Below are 26,624 nucleotides of genomic sequence, written 5' to 3'. Positions count from 1 at the left end.
ATTCCCTAACCCACCGTCTTATAATTGCCGTGTAATGAGATTTCTTAAAAATTTGAAATAGATTTGCCAAGTCTACACATAATGCAGTAGCAGTAATGTACTTTAAAAAAGAAAAAAAATCTTTCTTTGCATCTATGTAAAAATGTCATAAGACTTGTAAGGGAAAAAGTTGTAATATCAGACTTTTAAAAATTCATGTTAATGCAAAAAATTTTACATATTTATGGCATATAACATCATATTTTGATGTATACATGCATTGTGGAATGAGTAAGCCAAGTCAATTAACCAAATTTTCACCTAGCACATTTTTATGTGACAGAAATATTTAAGAATTACTGTCCTAGCAATTTTCAAGTATATGTTGTTATATTACATTATGATCACCATGTTGTACAAGAGATTTTCCTGAATTTATTCTTTCTGGGTTTCTTTTAAGGATTTATTTATTTATTTATTTATTTATTTATTTATTTGAAAGACAAAGTTACATAGAGAGGGAGAGTAAGAGAGGTACATTTTCCATCTGTTGGCTCATTCCCCAAATGGCCAAAATGGCCAGAGCTGGGCCAGGTAGAAACCAGAAGCCTGGAACCCCATATGGGTCTCCTGTGTGGGTGGAAGGTGTCAAAGCACTTGGGCTGTCATCTCCTGCTTTCCTGGGTGCATTATCAGGGAGCTGTATTGGAAGTGGACCAGTTGGAACTCGAACAAGCACTCAAATAGGATGTGGCATTACAGGCAGTGGCTTAACCCACAGCACTTCAATGCTGACCACTATTCTTGTTTAATGTGCTTTTTATACCCTTTGACTGCATCTCCTATATCCCTACACCTTTGATTGTGGTAATCAATATTGTACTCTCTGCCTGTATGAATTTGACTTTATTAGATTCCACCTACAGGTAAGATCATGTGGCATTTATCTTTTTGTGCCTGATTTGTTTCACTTAGCATAATCTCCTCTAGAGTTACCCATGTCACAAATGACAGGAAGTTCTTTTTTGGCAGCAACCCATCATCACAGAAATAAAAACAAAGTAACACATTTAACACACTCAAGGGAAGAAAATGTGAAGTATATAAATACCAATGTGTAGGAAATCAGGAAATGTCATTCCCATTGGCCCTTTGTTTCAGAAAATCCAGTACATGAGAACGGGTCACCAAAGGTAGAAGATGTAGAGGGACTGAACAAATCCATGATTATACAGCATGTGATTTATTAGGAATTTATGAGCAGAAGTACATCTTGGGTGGCAGCAAGGCAACAGGAACTCCTATGCCACCAGCAGGAAAAAAATTGTTTTTATGCTAAGTTCACCAAGATAGCCTATGGATAATCTGAACGTACCTGGGCTTTCTCAAGAAATACTCACATGAGAGATTCCAGGGTCAGGTAAGACTGGTAGACTATCTTAACAATTTGACTTATCCCACAGGGTTTGAGATGACTGCCACGTCACTGAGAAGGCAAAATAGTGGTTATAATCAAGATACCTGTAGTCATGTCAGTCTGGATTTCCTGTCTTTGGATTCCATTAAATAATGAGCTTCAAAGAGCTACAATGACCATAGGGACATTGCCATAATAAGTGAGAATGAGCATTAAGTGCACTGTTACTCATAGAACTAAGATTGCATGATAAATATACCATAGAATATAATAACTACAATGCAATTTTAAATAATATTTTTACTTACATGAGCAGAATGAATTTCATGTATGTCATATATACAGATTTAGAAGCATAGTGATACTTCCCACCCTACCCTCCCTCCCATGCTCCTACTCTCCCTCCTCCTTCTTTCTTATTTTTTCTTAGAATCCAACAAATAGAAGAAAATAACACTGTTCCTCAAAAGTAGAGATAAGGGCCTTAAACAATAGTCAGTTTTAAAATGTCAATTTTGCTCATATGCATTAAATGTTTTTGTACTCTACTAGTTACCACTGATCAAGGAGAACAAATGATATTTGTCTTTTGGGGACTGGCTTATTTCACTAAGTATAATGATTTCCGAACACATCCATTTTGTTGCAAAAGACAATTTATTCTTTTTCACAGCTGAATAGTATTCCATTGTGTGTGTGTGTGTACATGCATTTGCATCATCCAATCATCATTTGATGGGCATCTGTGTTGATTCCATGTCTTAGCTATTTTGCATTGAGCTGCAATAAACATGAGGGTACAGATAACCCTTTCATATGCTGATTTAATTTTGAGTAAATTTCTAGGAGTGGGATGCCTGAGTCATATAGTAAATCTGTTTTCAGATTTCCGAGGTAACTCCATACTATCTTCCACAGTGGCTACACCAGTTTACATTGCCAGCAACAGTATATTATATTTCCTCATATCCTTGCCAGCCTTTAATGTTTTTTTAATTTCTGCATGAGAGCCATTCTAACTGGGGTGAGGTGAAACCTCATTGTGGTTTTTATTTGCATTTCCTGCATAACTAGTAATACTGAACATTGTTTTCATGTGTCTGTTGACCATTTGAATTTCCTCTTTTGAAAAATGCCTATTTAAATCCTTTTCCCATTTCTTAACTGGATTGTTTACTTTGTTGTTGAGTTTCTTGTGCTCCTTATAGATTCTGGATATAAATCCCTTGTCAATTACATAGTTTGCGAATATTTTCCTGTATTCTGTTAGCTGCCTCTTCACTTTGTTGAGTGTTAACTTTGCAATGCAGGAGCTTCTTAGCTTAGTGTAATCCCATTCTATTTTGGCTATGCCTTCTGGGGACATTACTAGGAAAACATTGCTCATTTCAATGTCTTGCAGAGTTTCTCCAGTGTTCTGATATCAGGTCATAAATTTAGATCCTTCATCCATTTTGAGTTGATTTTTGTATAAGGTGTAAGGTAGGGGGTCTTGTTTCATATTTCTGCATGCAAAGATCCAGTTTTCCCAGCTGCATCAGTTGAAGAGACTGCTCTTGCTCAGGGCTTCATTTTAGCTCCTCTTTCAAAAATTAGTTGGTTGTAGGTACATGGATTTCTCTGAGGTTTTTACTCTGTTCCATTGGTCTATATGTATATTTTGTGCCAGTGCCAGGTTGTTTGATTATAAGTTCCCCGGTAGTATGTCTTAAAATCTGGTATTGTGATGCTTCCAACTTTGTTTTTGTTGTTTAAGATTGCTTTAGTTTTCAGGGTCTCTTGTATTTCCACATGAATTTTAGCATCACTTCTTCTAAATCTGAGAATATTTTAATTGAATCTGTAAATTGCTTTCAGTAATATGGACATTTTGATGATAATTCTTCCAAATCCATGAAAATGAATGATTTTTCCATTTGTGTGTGTGTGTGTCTTTTAAAAAAATTTATTTGAGAGTTGAAGAGAGAAAAAGAGACAGAGAAAGATATACAAAAGTACAATCTTTTTTGAGAGAAAAAAAAGGTAGCACAAAAATGAAGAGAGCATGAGGAAGCAAATTTAACTGTTCTCAGTAATCATAATGGTGATTTTGGTTTTGTTATTCCGTGTGACATGTGTATTCTGGGACATTCTAAATCTATCAGTTCTTAATTCCTTGAGTATCAGTACTGTCAGTGTAGAAGAAAGAAGATACAAATAGAGAAGGGAAACTGAAACATAAAATAAATCCTTTTAGTTCTGTAATTGAATTATAAATGTTCCAATCAATTTACTGAGAAGAAATTTGAAACAATAACTAACTCATTTCTAATGAGTAATCATAGAGACTAGATTGTGGTCTTTATATACTATTGTCTATTAAAAAGTTCTGAGACTTGAGATATAGCTTGTTCCGGATCTGGAGCAAGAAATGCACAACAAAACCTGATATATTTTGACATACCACAAAGCCAGGAAAGAGCATTCAAGAGAATGATAATATGGAAACCATCATGTTTATAACAGCATTGTTCACAACAGCCAAAATTCCAACCAAAGTGTCCTTCATCAAATAAAGAAAAGGTGGTATATATACACAATGGATTAGTATTCAGCTATACAAAAGAATTAAATTCTACCATTTGCAGCATAATAGAGACAACTGGAGGACACCATGTTGAATGAAATAAGCTGGACCAGGAAAAACAAATACCACAAGTTCTGCCTTATATGTGGAAGCTAAAATTTAAAAAATGAAAAAAGAAACATCTATTTTTATCAGTATTGCTACAAATATAGTTTTATAAAACTTTGTTTTATACATTTGTCAAAGCCATGGCTAATAATGTTAACTATTATAGTTTTAATGATCTGTGATTACTTTAAAATTTACTGTATATGGGTGAAATGGTTATTTTTTCATTCAATTGTTTATAGTCATTGTCTATATCCCTACTAAACTAGGATATTTTGCTTTTTACTTGATAAACTTCTTATTCAGTGAAATATTAAGCCTTTTTACTGTAATATAATTTTAAAATATGTTATCTCAAAAACCAAAATTAAAGAAATGGAGAAGGAATGGGGGTGGGTGGAAGAGGTAAAGGAAAGGGAGGAAAGGAAGAAGGAAATATCATTATATTAAAATTGTAACTACAGATTACAATTAATCTGTTAAAAGCTAATCAAAATTAAACAAAGAAAAACAAAACATGAGATCCAAATTGAAAGAAACTCCTATTGGCAAAGATTAGATGATGAAAGTATTAAAAAGGATAAATCTAATTAAAATTTTATTTTACTTATTTGAAAATAGAGGGACAAATAAAGAGGGAGAGAGAGAGAGAAAGAGAGAGATATATTGATCATCTATCCACTGGCTCACTCTCCAAATGGACAGAGCAGCCAGGGCTGGGTAAGAACATATCCAGGACCCAGGAACTCCATATGGGTTTCCCACATAGATGGCAGGGTTCCCAGTACTTAGGTCATCTTCCACTGCTTTACCAGGCACATTAGCAGGGAGCTGGATCAAAAGCAAGGCTGTGGAGACTCAAACTGTGATTATATTTAAAATAAAACTAACTGATCATTTTTTGAGGATGATAGTGAACCATTTCATTATCTTGAAAATTGAGTAAATAAAATAATAAAGCATTCTGCTTCTCCTTTGGGAATGTAGTAGTGAGTAATCAAATACTAAATTAGAGAAAATATCACCTTATAAAATGATACCAACTGACCTGTAAGATGGAAATAAGAGAAAATGTATCTATAAAATGACATGGAAAAAAAATGATACCAACTAATAAATGAAAATGAAATGATAGAATTGCACCATCTCTAAGCTTTGACTACCAATTGTTATAGACATTAAAAAGAGCAACAATCAAATATGATGTATCTCCTAATTAAAACCTTATTTTTGCCAAATTGACTGAACTTGAGTCTGATCAAATATTGACCTACCAATCCGCACATTATGGAGAGAACCGAGGAACATGTGGAACTGCACCTTGCATATATAGTCAGCAAAATCCAGACTGTGGGCTCTGGAAGGTCTAATGTTCTGGGTTTTTCAGAGACACAGTATAAGAAAAAAAAAGGAACAACTGAGGAACCTGTAGGTTAAAAGAGGCATAATCAGAAAAGCAAGTTTTTAAAAACAGAACTTTGTAACTTCTGGGGATGCTTACTTGGTTGACAAAATCCTAAGGAAATACAAGGAAGTGCTTAACATATGCATCAAGATTGCGGTTACTTTTTGAGGGAGAGAGGTGCTGTGATTGAGGCATGTCCACAGAAGTATTTCTGGGGAAGCTGCCAATATTCCATTTCTTAAGTGAGTGATAGTTACCAGGCTGTTTTCATCATAACCATTCACTAAGCCATGCAATTTTTTTGTGTGGTTTTCAATAAAAATTAATCAAATATAAGCATGTCCCATATTAAATATAATTTATAGGTCTATATGAAAGGAACATTTTATAAGTGGGAATATTCTGAAAGGAATCATTTGTAGTATTCCAATCTGCTACAAACAGTCCAGGGTTTTTGATAAATAAGATATTATTGAAAAACATAAGCAATGTATTAATTTTTGTACTATCTCATGGACATAGAATAATGGTTAGAATATAATGGGCACCACTTATTGAAAGTTCACCATATGTTAGGCACTGTATAAACAGCTTTACATGGATTACCTCATTTAAACCTCTATGAAACCTTAAAAAATAGTGATTGTAATTATTTAAAGGAATATTCCAGATAAGAAGACTGAAGCTTAGAGTCCTATGCCTGAGGCCCCTCAACTCCAAGTGATACAGCTGGAATTTGAATTCTAGAGTTCTGATTCAGGATTAAGCTTTAACCTCAAGAACAGATGCTCAACAAATACTAATAGAGATTTTTTCTTTCCAATTCAGTCCCATCAAGGTGGCATGTACCATTGTCATCTTACTAGTCAAAGTGATGAATGTCAAAGGGATCACATAAACAAGACTAGTGTCTGCTAATAATAACTGATAGAATGAAGAATGATCCAACATGGGAAGCAGGATACACAGCAGACTCATAGAATGGCAGGTGTCCTAAACAGCACTCTGGCCTCAGAATCAGCCCTTAAGGCATTCAGATCTAGCTAAAAAGCCCATGAGTTTCTCAGGCATGGAATGCCAAGACACTGTGGCAAGAAAAATGACCTAAATGAAAGATCTCTGTGAATGAGATCCCAGTGGAAAGAACAGGCCATCAAGGAAGGAGATACCTTTCTCTGAAGGGAGGAGAGAACTTCCACTTTGACTATGGCCTTGTCTAAATAAGATCAGAGTTGGCAAACTCAAGAGGCTTCCATAGCCTTGGCAGCTCATGACAAGAGCCTTCGGTGATTACTGACGTCATTAATAAGAGTGTCAATTGTTAGCAACAATGGGAGTCATTGTGCACCTGCTCCCCATGTAGGACCTCTGTCGCTAATGTGTTGTACTATGCAAATTAATGGTAAAACTACTATTCAAACAGTATTCTGTACTTTGTGTGTCTGTGTGGGTGCAATCTGTTGAAATCTTCACTTAGTATATACTAAGTTGATCTTCTGTATATAAATATAATTGAAAATGAATCTTGATGAAGAATGGGATGGGAGAGGAAGTGGGAGATGGGATGGTTGCAAGTGGGAGGGAGGTTTTGGGGGGAAAAGCACTATAAACCAAAAGTTGTACCTTGGAAATTTATATTTATTAAATAAAAGTTTATAAAAAGAGATTTAAAAAAAACAAATAGATTTTTTCTTCCTAATTTCTGTTCATTGCATTATTTGAAACATAAAAATATCAAGCAATTATATCTGTGTTTGAGTTGAAAATAATCACATCAATTAGTGCAAATGAAACTTTATATCACATTAATCAAAGTATGTCAAATCAATATTTTGTCACTTTCAAGAAGTATCATAATCCTATGTATAATGAGTGTTTGGGCCTGATACTTTAATAAAAGAGGCCCATACCCATACCTACAAACCTTAGCAAAGTCACATATTTTCCTAAACACTGCTTTCTCATCAGCTTCCTTCAATTTTCTAGTGAGTCTCTTAATTATTATTAATTAAATGAAATGCAAGAAAAAGGAGTGTAGAATAATTAATGATCATGTTGGGTGGGAAGAATCACTATGTTCCTAAAATTGTATTTATGAAATGCATGAAGTTTGTATGCCTTAAATAAAAGGTTTCTGGGTAAAAAAATGATCATGTTGATTACATTTTAAAGGAATTTATTAATACATTAGATATTCAAGGCTACAACAAATATATAACAATTACCACAACACAATCCCCATCAATTTTCATGTTAATTTGATAGTAATGCAAAGGGAATAGATTAAGTGTAGTTCATAGATACAATTCCAAGAATATAATGATACTTCCCTACTACCCTCCCTCCCTTTTTTCTTTCATTCTTTCCTTCCATCCTTCCTTTTTTCCTTCCTTTGGTCTTTTTACTTTTTCCATGTTGATCGCATTTTTTAAAAAATTTAAATCTTATTTATTTGAGGGGCAGATAGAGAAAGAGCTTCCATCCATTGGTTCAGTCCCCAAATCCTCACAATGGCCCTGGGCCTAAGACTGAAGTCAGGACCCAGGAGCTCCATCTGGGTCATCCACAGTGGTGGCAGGGACTCAGCTACTCGAGCCATCATTACTGTCTCTCAAGGTCTACATTAGCAGGAAGCTGGAATCTGGAGGAGAAGCTGAGTCTTGAACCCAGGTACTCTGGTATCTATCAGAGATGTGAGTATATCAACTGCTAGACCAAATGCTTACTCTGTTATACAATTTTAAGTGTTTAACAAATTAAAAATAATTTATTTTCTATTTTGGCAACATGGTGTGCTTTATTTTAGTGTCAGGATGAACATTTGATACAGATGATTTTCCATTTTAATTGAGTATTGAGGTATATACAGGAAGTCAATGTTGTATAGAAAAATAAAATAATTATTTTATCAAAGTAAACCTGACTTGCTGTTGTTGTTGTTAAACATAAACTCATCTGCTGGTTCACTCTCCAAATGCCAGCAATGACCAAGGACAAATCCAGGAGCTGGAAACTCAATCTAGGTCTCCCACGTAGCCTATATGAACTTCATTACCCAAGCAGTTGCTGCTGCCCAAGAAGCTGGAACCAACAGCTGGGGCCAGGCACCAAACCCATGTACTCTAAAGGGGAATGGAGGTGTCTTAACCTCTAGGCTAACCATTCACCCCAACATGAAACTTTTGAATAGGAATATTTTAAAACGTTTATTTAACCTTCTGTGGTTCTAAGAAATATTCATAAAGACCAGATTATTGGATAATTTTCTATCCAGAGGAATGAAGATGCTCCAAATAACTTGGATTTGTAGTCATTTGAAGATAATGTTAGTAGTATCGCTGGAAAAAGTAACCCAAGGAATTATGAATGTAAACATCTGAAGTAACCTCTTCAATGAATAAACATCTGATGTTTTACTTGGTTATGTTAAGGAGAGAGACAGGGAGAGAGGGAGCCAGCAGTGGTAAGAAAAATTCTATCTTAATAAAAGACATCAATGTAATACCAGTTGACACTGAAATATTTGAATTTCAGTAGCATATATGATTTTAATAAAATTGTACATAGAATGCTACATTCTGGAACCCTACTACTTTTAGGTACTCTTTTACATCGTGCAGTTAAATTCTTCAATCCACGCAAACATCAAATGATCTTTATTCCACAAAAAGGAGGTAATGCTCACCTTACACATTTGCCATTACAAATATTATTACCAACTTCATTGGAAACAAATTGCTTTGTGTTGTTATTATTTATACCAGATTATGCCCAGTAATATTCTGCGTGAATTTCATTACTGTTTTCAGATTCTGGAGTAGTTGAAAAATTAACTCACCCAATACTATATATCTACCATCCTCTGACACATCCTGTTTCTTTGTTGCTAATTTCTGCTTTCATGCATTCCTCTTCCTTCTTTCATCCATTAAGAAGACACCATCGCCTATGTTAGACAAATACAACATGATTCTTCCATCCTATTGCTTAACCTGGAGGGGTATATAAACAAATACACAGGTGCATATAATACATTGTAATATTTGCAACATGGAAATGAGCACTGGATAGTTTGGGAGCATAGCGAAGCCACACTGAGCTCAGATTGGCCAGGCCAGTGGAATGGGTCACACTTCTCTGAACATAGCACCATCAACCGTGAGGAAAGCTGTTCCAAAGCCAGTAGACAGAATCAAATCTTTTCCCAGAGGATTGTGTGCAACCAGACCTGTTTTCCTTCAACAGTCCCCGACTCATGGCTCTCCTGAACACGTCTTCCCTATTTAAAGCACCACTTAAGAACGTTTTTCCCTTAAAGAACTAAGATCAAGAAACTGACAGCTCACAAAGCAGTCTTCTGGCACCGGAGCTCAAAGGAACGGGCCCTAAAAGCAGAGGCTCTCCTTGTTAGCCCGAGCACGACTTGTTATAATCCCTTTCTGCCTTCTGTGCTTGTATAATACAGGCCTTCTTCTATTACAAGACACTTTGAAGATCTCACCTTCTCCCATTACTTGTCTTCTACATAAAATGCCCACAGATGTGAGACTGTTAGAATGTGAGAACTGCAGTGGGTAATTTATAAGCCAATACTTCCTATGGTTTGAAATGTGTTAGGATTCAGTGAGGTAGAAGGGGCCTGTTGTTGCAGGAGCACCCCCTACTGACCACCAGAAGCAGTGCTATACAACTATGGGTACAAGCTTACAGGTCTAGAAATAAGACATTTACTCTTGGATTACATTTGCTGACTGATATTCTGTAACGCAAAAGGATTTTGCATTCAAGTAGCCAATGAAATTATCTTACTTTTTAATTTTAAGACAAATACACTGAATAATTTGGCATTTAGAACAAAAATAATATAAGGAACTTGTGGTTTGGCTGAAGTAAGCATCTTAGAGGTGTTTATGCTGGCATTCCATATTGGAGTGCTAGTATGAGTCCCAGCTACTCTGCTTCTGATCCAGCTTCCTGAAAATGCACCTGGGAAGGCAAGAGAAGATGGACCAAGAATTTGAGCCCCTGACACCCATGTGGGAGACTTGGTTGGAGTTACTGGTTAGCCTTACCCAGCTATTTAGGGAGTGAACAAACAGATGGAAGACTGACTCTTTCTCTTCTTCTTCCTCTTCCTCTTTCCCTTTCTCTCTCTCTCTCTTCCTCTCTGTTGCTCTGCATTTCAAACAGAAGGATGCTAATGAAGAGCTGAATAGAATATGTCCTTCCATGAGGGGTTCAATGATATGAAATTGTGCGGATACATATATAATTTCACTATGATCTCCATCAGATCATAAGTGGGATTTCTTAATAAATATGACATGTATGTGACATGTTGATTATAACTTTTTACCTCTCAAAGAATAGACAAGATATTTTTATTTGATCTAACAAATATCAGAATGCAATTAAAAGGGGAAGGGAGGGAAGTATGGTTATCTTCTTAGAATTTTATCTATGAAATACTTGAAATCTGTTCTCTTTTTATTAATAAAAATTTTTTAAAAAGAGTAATGAAAACAATTTTTGGCAACCAATGAACCAAAAAAAATCCAGATAATTCAGGGAATTTCAAATTTGATAAAGGCCATCTTCTAAATTAATTAGAAGATAAAATGAGAGATGTTGAGATAATTGAACATAATGCCTGTCTTAATACATACATGGGAATAAATTACAGCATAGTTAATAATCTAAGCAAAAAGAAGCATAAAAGCCATAGGAGAAAATGTATAATGAGATTTTTATAATACTAGGAGAAGATGGGCCTTCCCAAACCAGATATAAGGTTAGCCATAATTTTAAGCTCCAAAAAAGTGTATTATTTTACACACATTATTATTTAGTTTGTATGTTTTTTGTACGTCCTGTTCAGTTCCGATCCCTTTCTTTTTACTCTTTTGTTCACTTTTTATTCAAGAGGCACACAGATGTGCTCTCATCCACTATTTATTTCATTCCCCAGATGCCACAGCAACCAGGCTGGGCCATGCTCTAGCCAGGAGCTAGAAACTCAATCCAGGTGGCAGGGACCCAAAACTTGAGCCATTACTTGCTGCCTCCTGGAGTCTACACTGGCAGGAAGCTGGAGTCAGGAACTAGAGGTGGGAGTTGAAGCCAGGTCCTATGATACGGGATGTGGGCATCTTAACCAACATCTTAACCACTAGGCCAGATGCCCACCCTCTACTCACTCCTAGCGCATATTTTGCTGTTGTCCTGATTGAGTACATTTTCTTTTTCTTTGTTTTTTCCTTTCATGAGATAGGAAATATAAGGCACATGGAAATGAAGTTGCTTGGCCAACAAATGTGGAGCTGTGAACATAGTTCCAGAAGTTCAGACGCATTAAATGTCCTTTCAAATACTTGAATTTCTTCAAACTAGTTGAAAACTTAGATAGTAACTGGAACATCTATGTCTCTGGGACTTGTTTTAAATTTTTTATTTTTCTCCAAAATCTATATCCCAGACTAGAAAATGAACAGCAGCTACAACAAAAAGTAAGAAAGGGTAGGGACTAAATCCTCTCCCTTCATATAGAGAGAACAGGTGAAAGGTAAAAAACTTCAGCTGCAAGAAAAATCACTTTAAAGGTAATAAGAATAGGCACATTAATGACCATACTAATCTGTGGAAGACCACTTAAAACGCCACTGTCGGACTTGGGTAAGGAATCCATTGAAGAAGCCACTATTCGCGATTTTAATGTTCCAGTAATCGTTCCATAAAAAGACCCTTGAGCCACTGTGTGAAGGAAATGGTCTAGACAGCCATGCTCCAAGAATGTGCCATTGTGTGTGTAGCAGATTGAGTTTACACTCTCCTCCTGATTCACAAAGAAGAGCCAGCGTGCCAGTGGGCCTCTGGCCAGGATGTGGGTGGTTAAATAAGTACTGTTGGAGGGGGTGGTGTTCTTCTGGCAGCCACATCAGCACTCCAGCTGATGGGCAAATGCAGAAGCTTTGAATGGAGTTAGACAAGAAAATAAATTGGACAGGCTCTTTCCAATTTGTGAAGGGTGAGCGTCCACCAAATTTCAAAAATTTTCCGAACTGCCAAATTTCCAGGCAATTCTGAATAACTGTTTCTCTGTGACATTCCACAAGGAGGACCTGTCTGTACCAGTTGTTTATCATAATTCTATGATGGTGCATACACTACTATATTTTTGAAATTACTTATATGATTTGATGACAGTCGCATAACTCATTATGTTCCACTTAGAATCAGATGAGAAAGTAGAAAATGGAGAGGGGAAAAAAACGTATAGCTGTTTCTAGTAGATTTTTAACACATAAGAGAAAAAGAGCCTCCTCCAAAATTTTTCTTTAATTCAAGTAAAAGAATGTTAAATCTCACCTCTTCCATGATTTCATTGCTTCATGAGAAAGAGTGGTAATTTCTTCCATTCTCCAAGTTGTTCAAATGCATTTCCATGATTATCTACTTCCTTAATACTTAAAGAAATGCAATACATGCCTATAAACAGTATAAACACTTTGAAGTTTAAAGTACTTGATCTCATAATATCCCTTCTATTTCTCGTATTTCAGCCTGGGTTTTAAAGAATAAAATTGTGAAAAATGTTTATATAAAAAATTCCCCATAATTTGCCTCTTTCCAGCTTTGAGAGCATCAATACTATTATCATAGGCTTCACTAATGGAAAGTTCCTTTCCCCGTTAGGGACAACAATGGATTAAGTAAAAGAGGATGACACAACAGTTTGCCTCCTACTGAAACTGAAGTAGCAGAGAGTCAAGCAGAACCCATCTTTTGAACCCTTTTGTCTTCCAGCCATTGTCTTCTTCCCTTCTTTTTCACTTCTCTCTTACCTCTATCGTGGTAGACATTACAACAGTTCTTTAATATTAGCTTCTCCTATATTTCCAAGAACATAGAAGATTATACTTCTCACTCTTACTGCCCCACGGAAATCAGGCATGACCATACAACAAGTTCTGGCCAATGTGATATACATAGAAGTAATGAAAGGTAGAAAGGGAAAGATGTCTACTACAGCTAAATGATTCTGAATATAGACCTTGTGCTATACTACTTCTAATCTATAATGGCCATGATGACATCAGTGTGTTACTCTTATACCTACAGCTACTTATGGTTGAATTGCATACTTTAGTAGTTAAGATTCAACCAGAAAAAAAGAACCACTAGGCATTAGATAGATAGATAGATAGATAGATAGATAATTTGTTTTAAAAAAATCTGCTTTAAGCAACTAAGAGGTATGATTCAGCTATTCTCGAAAGGTTATTGTTGCTGAATCTGATGCTGGATTTCAAAGCACTCAGGATGAGCAGTCAGGAAGTGAAGATAGATAAAAAGTGGGAAAGAACAAGAACAAACTGGAACTCACACAGATAGACTGAAACCCATGTCAGTTCTTGTTACATCTGACCTTAACAGCAAGGGTATTGAAGTAGGCAGAATAATTATATCCCAAAGATGGCTGAATCTTAGTCTCTTAATCCTATAACTATGATATAAATATGTAGCAGAAGTAGGCATTCAGGTGGAATTGAGTTTGCTATTCAGATAATCATAAAGAAATGGACCTGTTATTGGTTATCTAGCTGTGCCCATTGTAATTACAAGGCTCCTTGAATGTGGGAGAGGGAAGCAGAAAAAGAGTCAGTGTCAGAGCAATGAGTTTGAGTCTTGACAATCCATTACTGATTTTGAAGACAGAGAAAGGAAAGAGCCATGAGCCAAAGAATGTGGGCAGCTCCCAGAAATTTGAAAAGGAAAATATACGGATTTACTTCTAGAAAAGCTCTAGTAATGAACATAGCTACAAATACTTTGATTTTATCTAGTGAGATGACCAAAACATCTAACTTGCATGACTATAAGATAAAAAATTGACTTCCAAAAAGATTTTATTTCATTTTGGAGGCAGAGAGGTAGGGGGCTACAGACATACAGGGAGAATTCCCATCTGCTATTTCACTCCACAAATGCCTGGGAACTGGAAACTCAATCAAGGCCTCCCATGTTGGTGGCAGGGACTCAACTGCTTGAGATATCACATGCTGCCTCCAATGGTGATATAAACAGGTAATTGAAATCAGGAGCAGAGCCAGATACTCCAATATGAGATTTTTGCATCCCAATCAAAGCCTTAAGTGCTGCACCAATCACACATCCCAACAAATTGTTTTAAGCAACCATGTTAAAGTGGTAATTTTTTACAGAAGCATAGAGCACTAAAACACGTGCCATACAAGGCCCTTTCGTTACAGAGATAAATACGGATACCAGGTCATGGAGCTGGGGAAGACAACAGAAGAACCAGGGAAAAGATAGAGAGGTCACAGTCTAGTCTCAGTTGATGATTCAAAACAGTGAGGTAAGTCAGATGAGCAATCAAATGTGTGCACTACAAAACAGCTGCTGCTTACCTCCTACCTTTGAAATCTCCCAAGAATCTTTCTAGTGGCACACATACAAGAAAGAAGATTTGGGGAAATTCAGCTCAGTCCAGCCAAATTAACACATTATAAAGTTGTCATTTAGGCTTTCCATGCCATCAATTCTCATTTTCCATTCTCCCTTCTTAAGGAAATTAATATGAAACTGATTGGTTTTCTGCTATTGCCAAAGGCCCAACACAACTAGTATTTACCCTATGAGACCTAAAGACAGGCTGCTCCATGGCCCATGGCTCCAGTATCACAGTCGCTATCTCCAGAGGCCCTGATGCCATTGGTACTTGCTTCTACGGGGCTCAACAACATGCCTGTCTGAGGCCCTAGCATTGTGGCTGCTGCCACCATAGACCGCGTGTTGTTGACTTTGTAGAGTCTTGGGGCACATCTCTCAACAATATACACCTCCAGATTTGTAGCTATTGCTACCAGAGGACCAGTGGCACTGGTCTTCACTTTCGTGGAGTGTGAGAACACACCCATAATTTGTCTGTGGCCCGGGCATTATCATGTACCAGCAAAGGCCCTAACACAATGGCACTCACTTCTATGGGACCTTAGAGAATGCCTCTGGACAGATAATATCATTGCTGTCACCAGAGGCCATATAGTCACTGATACTCACTTCCATTGGGCCCCAGATCATGTCCCTGTGTAGCCTGCACTCCTTGTGTTGCAGCTACCATGTTGCACCGGTTCTCACCTCTGCTGGGTCTGAAGATGTGTTCCCTTACAACCTATGCCCCTAGCAGTGCAGCTGCCACTGCCAGAGGCTGTACTGTCCTCAGTGTTCAACTTCATAGTGCCTAAGAACATTCCTTATGGCCGAGGCTCTCAACATTGCGGCAGTCATTACTGCCATCATCACTAACCTCCACAAAGTTCATAGTCACCTGATTTTTGAAGCCTATGTCCACTGCAAAGAAACACTACGACTTCTACAAACACCTGCACTCTAGTGCATTGAAGTATTCATAGACATTGCTGACATCTATGGTAGCTGGAGAAATCACACAAAGGCTACACTTTTTGTGCTCATTCAGAACCAAAGTCAAAACACTTAACGGACACTCTATGTACCTTCTAAATGAAAAATCTTTACCAGTGAATAAATAAAATTGGAAGATGCAACTGTTACAACATATGTGCAGACACAAACATAGTGACAGCAGACACATGAAAAATCAAGACAGCTTCTAAAAGAACACAGCACTTCTCCAGAAACAGACCCTAGTGTAAAGGAAATCTATGAAACACGTGAAAAGGAATTCAAACTAACAATTCTAAGAAAATTCAGTAAGATACAAGAGAATACAGGGGCCAGCATTGTTGTATAGTGGGTAAAGTTCCACCTGTGACACAGGCATCCTATATGTGCCCCAGATCATGTCCTGGTGGCTACACTTCTGATCCAGCTCCCTGATAATGGCCTGGGTAAAGCAGCAGAAGATGGCTCAAGTACACTGGCCTGGCCTCTGCACACACATGGATACCTGGGTGAAGCTCCAGGCTCCTGGCTTCAGCCTGGCCCAGTCTTGGCTGTTGCATCCATCTGGGGCGTGAACAAGCAGCTTCAAGATCCTTCTCTATATCTGTCTATTCCCCTCTCTATACCTATGACTTCCAAATATATAAATAAATCTTTAAATAAAGAGAATACAAATAGACAATTCAGTGAAATGAGGGAAATATTTCATGATCTAAGTGGAAAATGCAACAAAGAAACAGAAATTCTGAAAAGATCCAAATAAAAACATTGGAGCTGAGCACTTTGATCAATGAACTCTTTCACAACAGGCTAGACCAAGTGAGGGAAATATTTCTGAATTTGAAGCCAGATATTTGGAAATAACCCGCCTAGCCCCAGCTGTTTCACTTCCAATCCAGCTCCCTGCTAATGCATTTGGGAAAGCATGAGAAAATGGCCGAAGTACTTGGGCCCCTGCACCCATGTGGGAGACCTGGATGAAGCTCCTGGCTCCTGGATTTCGCCTGGCCCAGCCCTGGCTGTTGTGACCACTTGGGGAGTGAACCAGCAGATGGAAGGTTCTCTCTCTCTCTCTCTCTCTCTCTCTCTCTCTCTCTCTCCTTCTCTCAGTATCTTTGCCTTTGAAATAAATAAATAAATCTTGAAGAAAAAATGAAAGAACCTATTCAGACAGAGAAGAGAAGAGAGAGATTTAAAAGAATGAAAAAATCTTTTTTTTTCATTTATTAAACTTTTATTTAATGAATACAAATTTCCAAATTACAGCTTATGGGTTACAATGGCTTCCCCCCTCCCATAACTTCCCTCCCACCCGCAACCCTCCCCTTTCCCGCTCCCTCTCCCCTTCCAAGAATGAAAAAATCTTAACAAATATTCACAGTATTAAAATTCCAAAATAAGAAAATAAGACATTAAAAAACAATTTAATGAAATAATAGCATAAAATTTCACAACTTTGAAAAAGATGTGGACATCTTGATTCGAGTAGTCCAAAGAGCTCCAAGTAAACTGAACTGGAAAAGATCTTTGCCAAGGCAGGCTATAGTCAAATTACCACAAGTGAAAGACAAAGAGATAACTCTAAAAACATCAAGAGACAAGCAATAAGACACAAAGTCCCGTAAGTTAACCTTCATTAGACCAACTGCAGATTTCTCAGCATAAACCTCACAAGCCAGGTCCTCACAGAAAAAAATTGCCAAATAAGCATCCTATATCCAGAAAAATTATTCTTCAGGAGTGAAGGAGAAATAAAGGCTGTTCTAGACAGGAAAAAACTGAGGGGATTAATCACTACAAGGTAAACTTTACAAGAAATGAGTCTTATGTCTGCAAGCAAACGGATGAAAATTTCCATCGTGAAAATACATGAAATAATTAAACTCACTGATGAATTCATGAAAGAGCAAAACAAATCAGAGAGGTAAAAAGGCATTCAGTAATAATCCCACAAATGATAGCTTTGCTCCAGTTGCTCCTCAGCCAAGCACATACACCAAAGACTGTTAAGGAACATTTTCTTTTCATGCTGTTTGTTGAACTCTTTACTTAATATAGGATTGATCTTATGTGTATACAGTTAATAAATAATAATTCTTGATAAAAATAAAAATGGGACTAGAAGAGGGAGATGGAAGAAGGGTGGCAGTGTGGGAGGGAAGGTGGGTAAAGTGGGAAGAATCCCTATGTTTCTAAATTGTATTTATGGAATCCATGAAGTTTGTATACCTTGATAAAAGTTTGAAAGTTAAAAACAAACAAAAAAGAGGTATAAAGGAATAAAGAATATTCAAAACAATATGAAAACAAAAAAATGATAGGACTACATTCTTATCTGTCGATAATAACCTTGAATGTAAGTGTATTACATTTTCCAATCAAAGGATATAGACAGGCTGAATGTATTTTTAAAATACCCAATGTAAGGCTGCCTACAAGAAATTCACTTCACCAGTAAGGACACACATACAATAATGTTGAGCATTAGAAAAAATATTACATAGAAATGGAAGCCCAAAACAAGCAGAGGTAGCTCCACTCATATCAGATAAAACATAATGTAAGTAACAAATTATAAAAAGAGACAAGGTCATTAAACAAGGACAAAATGATCAATTCAGCAAAAGGGTGTAACAAGATTGTATTTATATATGCACCCAACATTGGACTTTCTGGATATAAAAAACATTATTACTAAATCAAAAGGGAGACATACACTCCAATACAATAATAGTTAGGACCTTCAGCACCCTACTTTCAACAATGGACAGATCATCCAGACAGAAAATCAGCAAAGATATATAAGAACAAAATTATAGGGGCAGCATCCTGGCACTGCAGGTTGAGCTGGCTGCCAATGAGGCCAGTTTCCCAGATGACTGCCAGTTCAAGTGCCAGCTTCTCCTCTTCCAATCCAGCCCCATGCTAGTGTACCAAGTGGCCTGAGTGCTTGGGCCCCTGCCATCCACATCGGAGACCCAGATGGAGGTCCCAGCTTTCACCTGGCCTAGCACAGCCATTGCAGCCATTTGCAGAGTGGACTAATGAATGAAAGATCTCTCTCTCTCTCTCTCTTTGCCTCTCCTCTCTGTAACTGCCTTTCAAATAAATAAATACATTCGTTAGAAAAAGAATTTAGTGTGGAGTAAATAGACCTAACCGACTTTTACAGAACACTTTATCCAACCACTGCAGAATATACACTCTTCTCATCAGCACATGGAACACTCTCCAGGACAAACGTAGACCACCAACCAAGTGTCAGTAAACTTTTTTAATGATATTTGTCCCTTTGAGACTGGCTTATTTCATTGAGCATAATGTTTTCCAGATTCCTCCATCTTGTTGCAAATGACCGGATTTCATTGTTTTTGACTGCTGTATAGTATTCTATAGAGTACATGTCCCATAATTTCTTTATCCAGTCTACTGTTGATGGGCATTTGGGTTGGTTAGAGGTCTTAGCTATTGTGAATTGAGCTGCAATAAACACTAATGTGCAGACAGCTTTTTTGTTTGCCAATTTCATTTCCTTTGGGTAAATTCCAAGGAGTGGTATGGCTGGGTTGAATGGTAGGGTTCTATTCAGGTTTCTGAGGAATCTCCAGACTGACTTCTATAGTGGCTTAACCAGTTTGCATCCCCACCAACAGTGGGTTAGTGTTCGTTTTTCCCCACATCCTCTCCAGCATCTATTGGTGGTAGATTTCTGAATGTGAGCCATTCTCACTGGGATGAGGTGAAACCTCATTGTGGTTTTGATTTGCATTTCCCTGATGGCTAGTGATCTTGAATATTTCATTTGAGAAATGTCTATTGACATCCTTGGCACATCTCTTAAGTGGGTTGTTTGTTTTGATGTTGTGGAGTTTCTTGATTTCTTCGTAGATTCTGGTTATCAACCCTTTATCTGTTGCATAGTTTGCAAATATTTTTTCCCATTCTGTCGGTTGCCTCTTCACTTTCCTGACTGTTTCTTTTCCAGTACAGAAACTTCTCAATTTGATGCAATCCCAAATGTTAATTTTGGCTTTGACTGCCTGTGCTTCCGGGGTCTTTTCCAAGAAGTCTTTGCCAGTACCTATATCTTGCAGGGTATCTCCAATGCTCTCTAATAATTTGGTGGTGTTGGGTCGTAGATTTAAGTCTTTAATCCATGTTGAGTGGATTTTTGTGTAAGGTGAAAGGTAGGGGTCTTGCTTCATGCTTTTGCACGTGGAAATCCAATTTTCCCAGCACCATTTATTGAATAGACTATCCTTATTCCAGGGATTGGTTTTGGATTCTTGATCAAATATAAGTTGGCTGTAGATGTTTGGATTGATTTCTGGTGTTTCTATTCTGTTCCATTGGTCTATCCATCTGTTTCTGTACCAGTACCATGCTGTTTTGATAACAACTGCCATGTAGTATGTCCTGAAATCTGGTATTGTGATGCCTCTGGCTTTGTTTTTGTTGTACAAGATTGCTTTAGCTATTCGAGGTCTTCTGTGTCTCCATATGAATTTCAGCATCATTTATCATATGTTATCCCTGATCGGCGACAACTAACTGAGCACCAAAGGGGAAACCTGTTGAAGTGAATTGGACACTATGAGAAACAGTGACCTGATCAGCTCTTGTCCTGACTGTTGATATACAATGTAATACTTTATCCTTTTTAGTATTTTTTTTGTTCTAGTACTATTGTTTGAACTCTGCAATTAACACACAATTATTCTTAGGTGTTTAAATTTTAACTGAACAGTGATCCCTGTTAAATATAAGAGTGGAAAAAGAGAGGGAGGAGATGTACAATTTGGGACATGCTCAATCGGACTTGCCCCAAATGGTGGAGTTAGAAACATGCCAGGGGATTCCAATACAATCCCATCAAGGTGGCATGTACCAATGCCATCTCTCTAGTCCAAGTGATCAACTTCAGTTCACAATTGATCACTCTGATAGATCTAAGAGTCAAAGGGATCACACAAACAAGACTAGTGTCTGCTAATACTAACTGATAGAATCAAAAAGGGAGAGAACAATCCAACACGGGAAGTGAGATACACAGCAGACTCATACAGTGGCAGATGTCCTAAACAACACTCTGGCCTCAGAATCAGCCCTTAAAGCATTCGGATCTGGCTGAAGAGCCCATGAGAGTATTTTAGGCATGGAAAGCCAAGACACTCTGGCAAAAAAAAAAAAAAAAAAAAAAAAAAAAAAAAAAAAAAAAAAACAAGAAGACCTAAATGAAAGATCTCTGCGAGTGAGATCCCAGTGAAAAGAACGGGGCCATCAAAGAAGGAGGTACCTTTCTCTGAAGGGAGGAGAGAACTTCCACTTTGACTATGACCCTATCGGAATAAGATCAAAGTCAGTGAGCTCTAAAGGCTTCCATAGCCTTGGCAACTCATGACTAGAGCCTAGGGAGATTACTGATGCCATAAAAAAGAGTGTCAAATTATTAAGTCAGCAACAGGAGTCACTGTGTACTTATGTCTTATGTGGGACCTGTCCTTAGTGTTGTCCAATGTGAAGTGATGCTATAACTAGTACTAAAACAGTATTTTTATACTTTGTGTTTCTGTGTGGGTGCAAACTGATGAAATCTTTACTTGGTATATACTGAATCGATCTTCTGTATATAAAGATAATTGAAAATGAAAAAAAACCCTTGGTGTTAAATTGGAAATTGCATAGAAAATTAATCAATATTTAAAAAATATTATGTAGGATCTCTGTCTTTAATGTGCTGTACACTGTTATTTAATTCTAAAAGTAGTACTCCAACAGTATTTTTTCACTTTGTTTTGCTATGTGGGGGCAAACTGTTGAAATCTTTACTTAATATATACTAAACTGATCTTCTATATATAAAGAGAATTGAAAATGAATCTTGATGTGAATGGAAGCGGAGAGGGAGTGTGAAAGGGGAGGGTTGCGGGTGGGAGGGAAGTTATGGGGGTGGGGAAGCCATTGTAATCCATAAGCTGTACTTTGGAAATTTAAATTCATTAAATAAAAGGTAAAAAAAAAAAAGAAAGTGGTACTGACGTTCCTCAGAAAACTGAAAATAGAACTCCTATATCATCCATCAGTCCCACATATGGGTAGATATTCAAAAGAATTAAAATCATTCAAAAGAGATTTCAGTGGTTCTATGTTTACTGCAGCACTATTCACAACAGTCAAGATATATTATCAGCTGGTGCCATGGCTCACTAGGCTAATCCTCCACCTGTGGCACCAGCACCCTGGGTTCTAGTCCCGGTCGGGGCGCCGGATTCTGTCCCGGTTGCTCCTCTTCCAGTCCAACTCTCTACTGTGGCCCAGGAGTGCAGTGGAGGGTGGCCCAGGTCCTTGGGCCCTGCACCCGCATAGGAGACCAGGAGGAAGCACCTGGCTCCTGGCTTCGGATCAGTACAGCACACCGGCCACAACGTGACGGCCATAGCGGCCACTTGGGGGGTGAACCATCAGTAAAGGAAGACCTTTCTCTCTGTCTCTCTCTCTCTCTCTCTCTCTCTCTCTCACTGTCTAACTCTGCCTGTCAAAAAAATTTTTTAAATATATATTATCAACCAAGATGTCCATCAACAGATGTATGGATAAAGATAATGTGGTATAGAACACAATGGAACCTTATTCAGTCATAAATGAGAATGAAATCCTATCATTTGCAGCACTGTGGATGGAACTGAAGACTATCTAGTTAAGTGAAATAAATCAGGCAGAGAAAAACAAATACTGCATGTTCTTATTTATTTGTGGAAGCTAAAAAATTAATTTCATGGGAGAGGAGTGTAGAATAGTGGTCACTAAAGCCTAGGAATGGTGAGAGGGTGAGAGCATAGACAGAACGGTGAGATGTTCAGTACCAAAACACAGTTCAATAGAAGGAATCTGTTCTAGCACAATAGGGCAATTATGAAGATGCTTTTCAAAAAGGTTTTCAAAAAGGAAATTAAAGTATAAGTATACTTTGACTAGAAAACATTTTAAATACATATATGCAAGAGATCTTCAACAAGGTCATGAAGAGCAGGTATTTAGTCTAGCAGTATCTAGATTTCAGTACCAGTTCCAGTTCTATGACTCTAGCTACCTGGCAGTGCAGATCCTGGAAGGCAGTGGTGATGACTCAAGTACTTGAGTTCCTACCATCTACATAGGAAATCTGGATTGCACTCCCAGCTCCCAGCCTCAGACCAGGTCCAGCCTTAGCTGTTGTGATAATTTGGGGAATGAATCAGTGAAAGGATTCTTTCTCTCTCTCTCTCTCTCTCTCTCCATCTCTCCCCCCCTTCTTCCTTCCCCCTCCTTATCATAAATAAATAAATAATAAATTTACATGAAAAATACTATTATGAAAAACTATGCATTAATTTTTTAAAAATTGTACCAAAATAAACTTTTTTATTCCATTTTCTGTTTTCACAAACTTTTTGAGGTTACTTCTTATAGTCTATAAAAATTTAAAATGTATTTCCAAATAACTACAAAATAAGCATCCACAGGTTTCCAACACAGAAGTGGTAAGTATTTGAGGAGAGGGAAATACCAATCACCCTGACTAAATACACACCATATGCATGTATTGAACTATTTTACTGTATACCATAAATACATGAAAAATATTATGTCAAAATAAATCATATAAAAATGACACCATCTAGGCAAATGTTAAAAAGCTTATTTATGAAATTTAATATTAAAATGTTTAAGTACGTTAAACGGGGTGTTTTTTATTAAAAAAAAATTTCATTTATTTATTTGAAAGGTAGAGTTACAGATGGAGGGAGAGACAGAGAGAAAGGTCTTCCATCTGCTGGTTTGCTCCCCAAATGGTTGTAGTGACCAGAATTGAGCTGACTGGAAGCCAGGAGCCAGGAGCTCCTTTTGAGTTTCCCAGGTGGGTGCAAGGGCCCAAGCACTTGTGCCATCCTCCACTGCTTTCCTAGGCCATAGCAGAGAGCTGGATCAAAAGTGGAGCAGCCAGGATGAATCAGTGCCCATGTGGCATGCTGGCACCAGAGGCAGAAGCTTAGCCTACTAGGAACAAATGTGTTTTCTTTTGGAATGTATATGCAAAGTAGGCAGAAAAATTTCCTCACATCCCTAAAGAGTGTACATAAATCTAAATGTGCATTTTACAGAAAATTCACTCATCCAATGACTTGCAATGGGTGAGTTCCACCTAACCTAACACCAGGTTACTATTTGGGATCCATAGAGCTTCATAATGAGCTTTTAAGAAAATTCATGATTTCCTATAAATTGTTCATATAAAATATTACTCAAAGATTTAAGTTCTAGCTCCCCCCCCCCATTTTTTTTTATTTGACAGGTAGAGTTATAGACAGTGAGAGAGAGAGAGAGAGACAGAGAGAAAGGTCTTCCCTCCATCGGTTCACTCCCCAAATGGCCGCTACAGCCAGTGCCATGCCAATCCGAAGCCAGGAGCCAGGTGCTTCCTCCTGGTCTCCCAGGTGGGTGCAGGCTCCCAAGCACTTGGGCCATTCTCCACTGCCCTCCTGGGCCACAGCAGAGAGCTGGACTGGAAGAGGAGCAACCGGGACTAGAATCTGGTGCCCATATGGGATGTCAGTGCCGCAGGCGGAGGATTAACCAAGTGAGTCACGCTGCCGGCCCCCTAGCTTCCTTTCTACTCTAACCTGAGTAGGCTTGAAAAGAATGTATTTCTCTGAAATTTGATTGCCTCCTTTGGAAAATGAAATGATCTTTATAAATGAATTATAAACCACTTTCTGAAGTCAAAGAGAATGTTTGTGATGAAAAGAATTGTTACTATGAGGCAGTTATTGTCACCTGTTAGATATAATCAGCCTTTATCCATGAAGAATACAGGATAGATAATAAATAATAGCCAAGACCTATTTTTAAAGAACTTTACTGGAAAAAAAAAAAAACAGTAAAATCCCTCAACGTGCTAAGGTTGTAGTCCTCTATTTTGGGTAATCATAAGTCTTTGAAACACATGGAAAGAAAACTGACCTTATCTTACCCTGAAAAATCGCATAGCACTGTGAAAAGAACCACAGGCATTTAGTAGATCAAGAGAATGAACTCTTTGAATCTTCATTGTTTTACAATGAGCCATAGTGACCTCAATCAGGTATGTGCTGTTCTGATCCATACTCTGGAAAAGCAAATGTTGACTGTAAAATGTATTAAGAATTTAACTTATTTGCCATATGTGTTATCTGAAAAAAAAAAATGAAGAGGGAAAAAAAACCTGCTGTGAAAACATTTTTTTAAAAAGTTGACCACATTAAAAGAGTAAAGCACAAAAGGACAAAAGGATAATGACTTTTCCCCCTTAAACTCCTGACCTGAACATAAGTACTCCAAAAGTCCCCCATCCCAGATGGCTAATTCAGCCCAGGAAAAAGAGTCATCTTGATTTCAAATGTGAGAGTGATTTTTTATTTAAATGAAAGATAGAAACTATCTCGAGTTCATTATATCTGAGAGGGGAGCTCAAGTGTTCAGCATGTGGGTCTGGTTTGAGTAAAAGTTTGTCTTTTTTGAATAGAAATCATATGTAATCCCAGGCAGTGGCCTGAACCATTTGCTAATACTAATTGTTGCTGGTTGAAAGCAGAGGAGGAGATTGTTAAAGTCTTCCCTGGCAGAAACCTGATCTGTGGAAATGTACTTCACAGGAACTGTGATGAGGTTTGCAGCTGGCAGGAGAGTATGACAATGTGGCCACATGCATCTCCATCTTCCCTTTGGCAGTGGAATCGAGACTCACAGGAAACGACTCTGGGAGTTAGCTGATGCCCTAAAAGGCAGTGTTGGCGTTCTTTCCCTCCCCACCCCCACGCCAGGCTGTGATCTGACAACAAAAACTGAAGCGGGTGTGTGTATCATTTCTAAGAACGTAGATTTTTCAAAATTGATCATTTAATGATGTGGCTATTTTGAACTATGATTAATAGAAGAACCTTTAAGATACAACACTGGCAAGTTAGAAAACCACCAAGTAAGGCCAGATGTATAAACTGACTTGATGTTTTAATTTAAAACAATAGCATAAAGTTGAAAGGCCTGTAATAATAGGAGTGAAATCACAGAGAATGCACAAACTGTGTTTACCTATAACTTCCAGTATCTCAAAATCACTACCTTTTACAGTTATTATTAACTAACCTACACATGAGCAAGATAAGTGTATTTTGTTAGTTAAAGCATTGGAAAAGCGACTTTTGTTCTTGTTAGACATGATAACATTTGATAACCTACTTACATTCTGTTAATTATAATATAAATAATTTATGGCTTTTTAGATATTTTATTTATTTGAAAGAGTGACAGATCGAGAAAGAAAAAGAGAGGGAGAGAGAGAGTCTTCCATCCACTGATTTATGCCCCAAATGATCACAATGGCCAGGGCTGTGCCAGGCGAAGTCAGAAGCCAGGAAATCCACCCAGGTCTTCTACATGGGTCTCAGGGGCCCAAGCACTTGGGCCATCTTCTGCTACCTTCCCAGGACATCAGGAGTCATGAGTGGCTGCATAACTTTCTGTGCCACAATGCCAGTTCCATATCTTATGTTTTAAATTCCTATAGGACATGTAAAATTGTTATCAAGTTTCTGTGTAGCTTTTCTGATTTATATTTCGCTTGCTAATACAGAGAAATGTCCCCTTCCATCAACATTGCAGGAATGATGTGTGGATCTGCCATTTCATTG

Source organism: Lepus europaeus, chromosome 3 (assembly GCF_033115175.1).
Source record: "Lepus europaeus isolate LE1 chromosome 3, mLepTim1.pri, whole genome shotgun sequence".
Taxonomy (NCBI): Eukaryota; Metazoa; Chordata; class Mammalia; order Lagomorpha; family Leporidae; genus Lepus; species Lepus europaeus.
The sequence above is the reverse complement of the archived record's forward strand: the minus strand, read 5'-3'. Positions refer to the sequence as shown.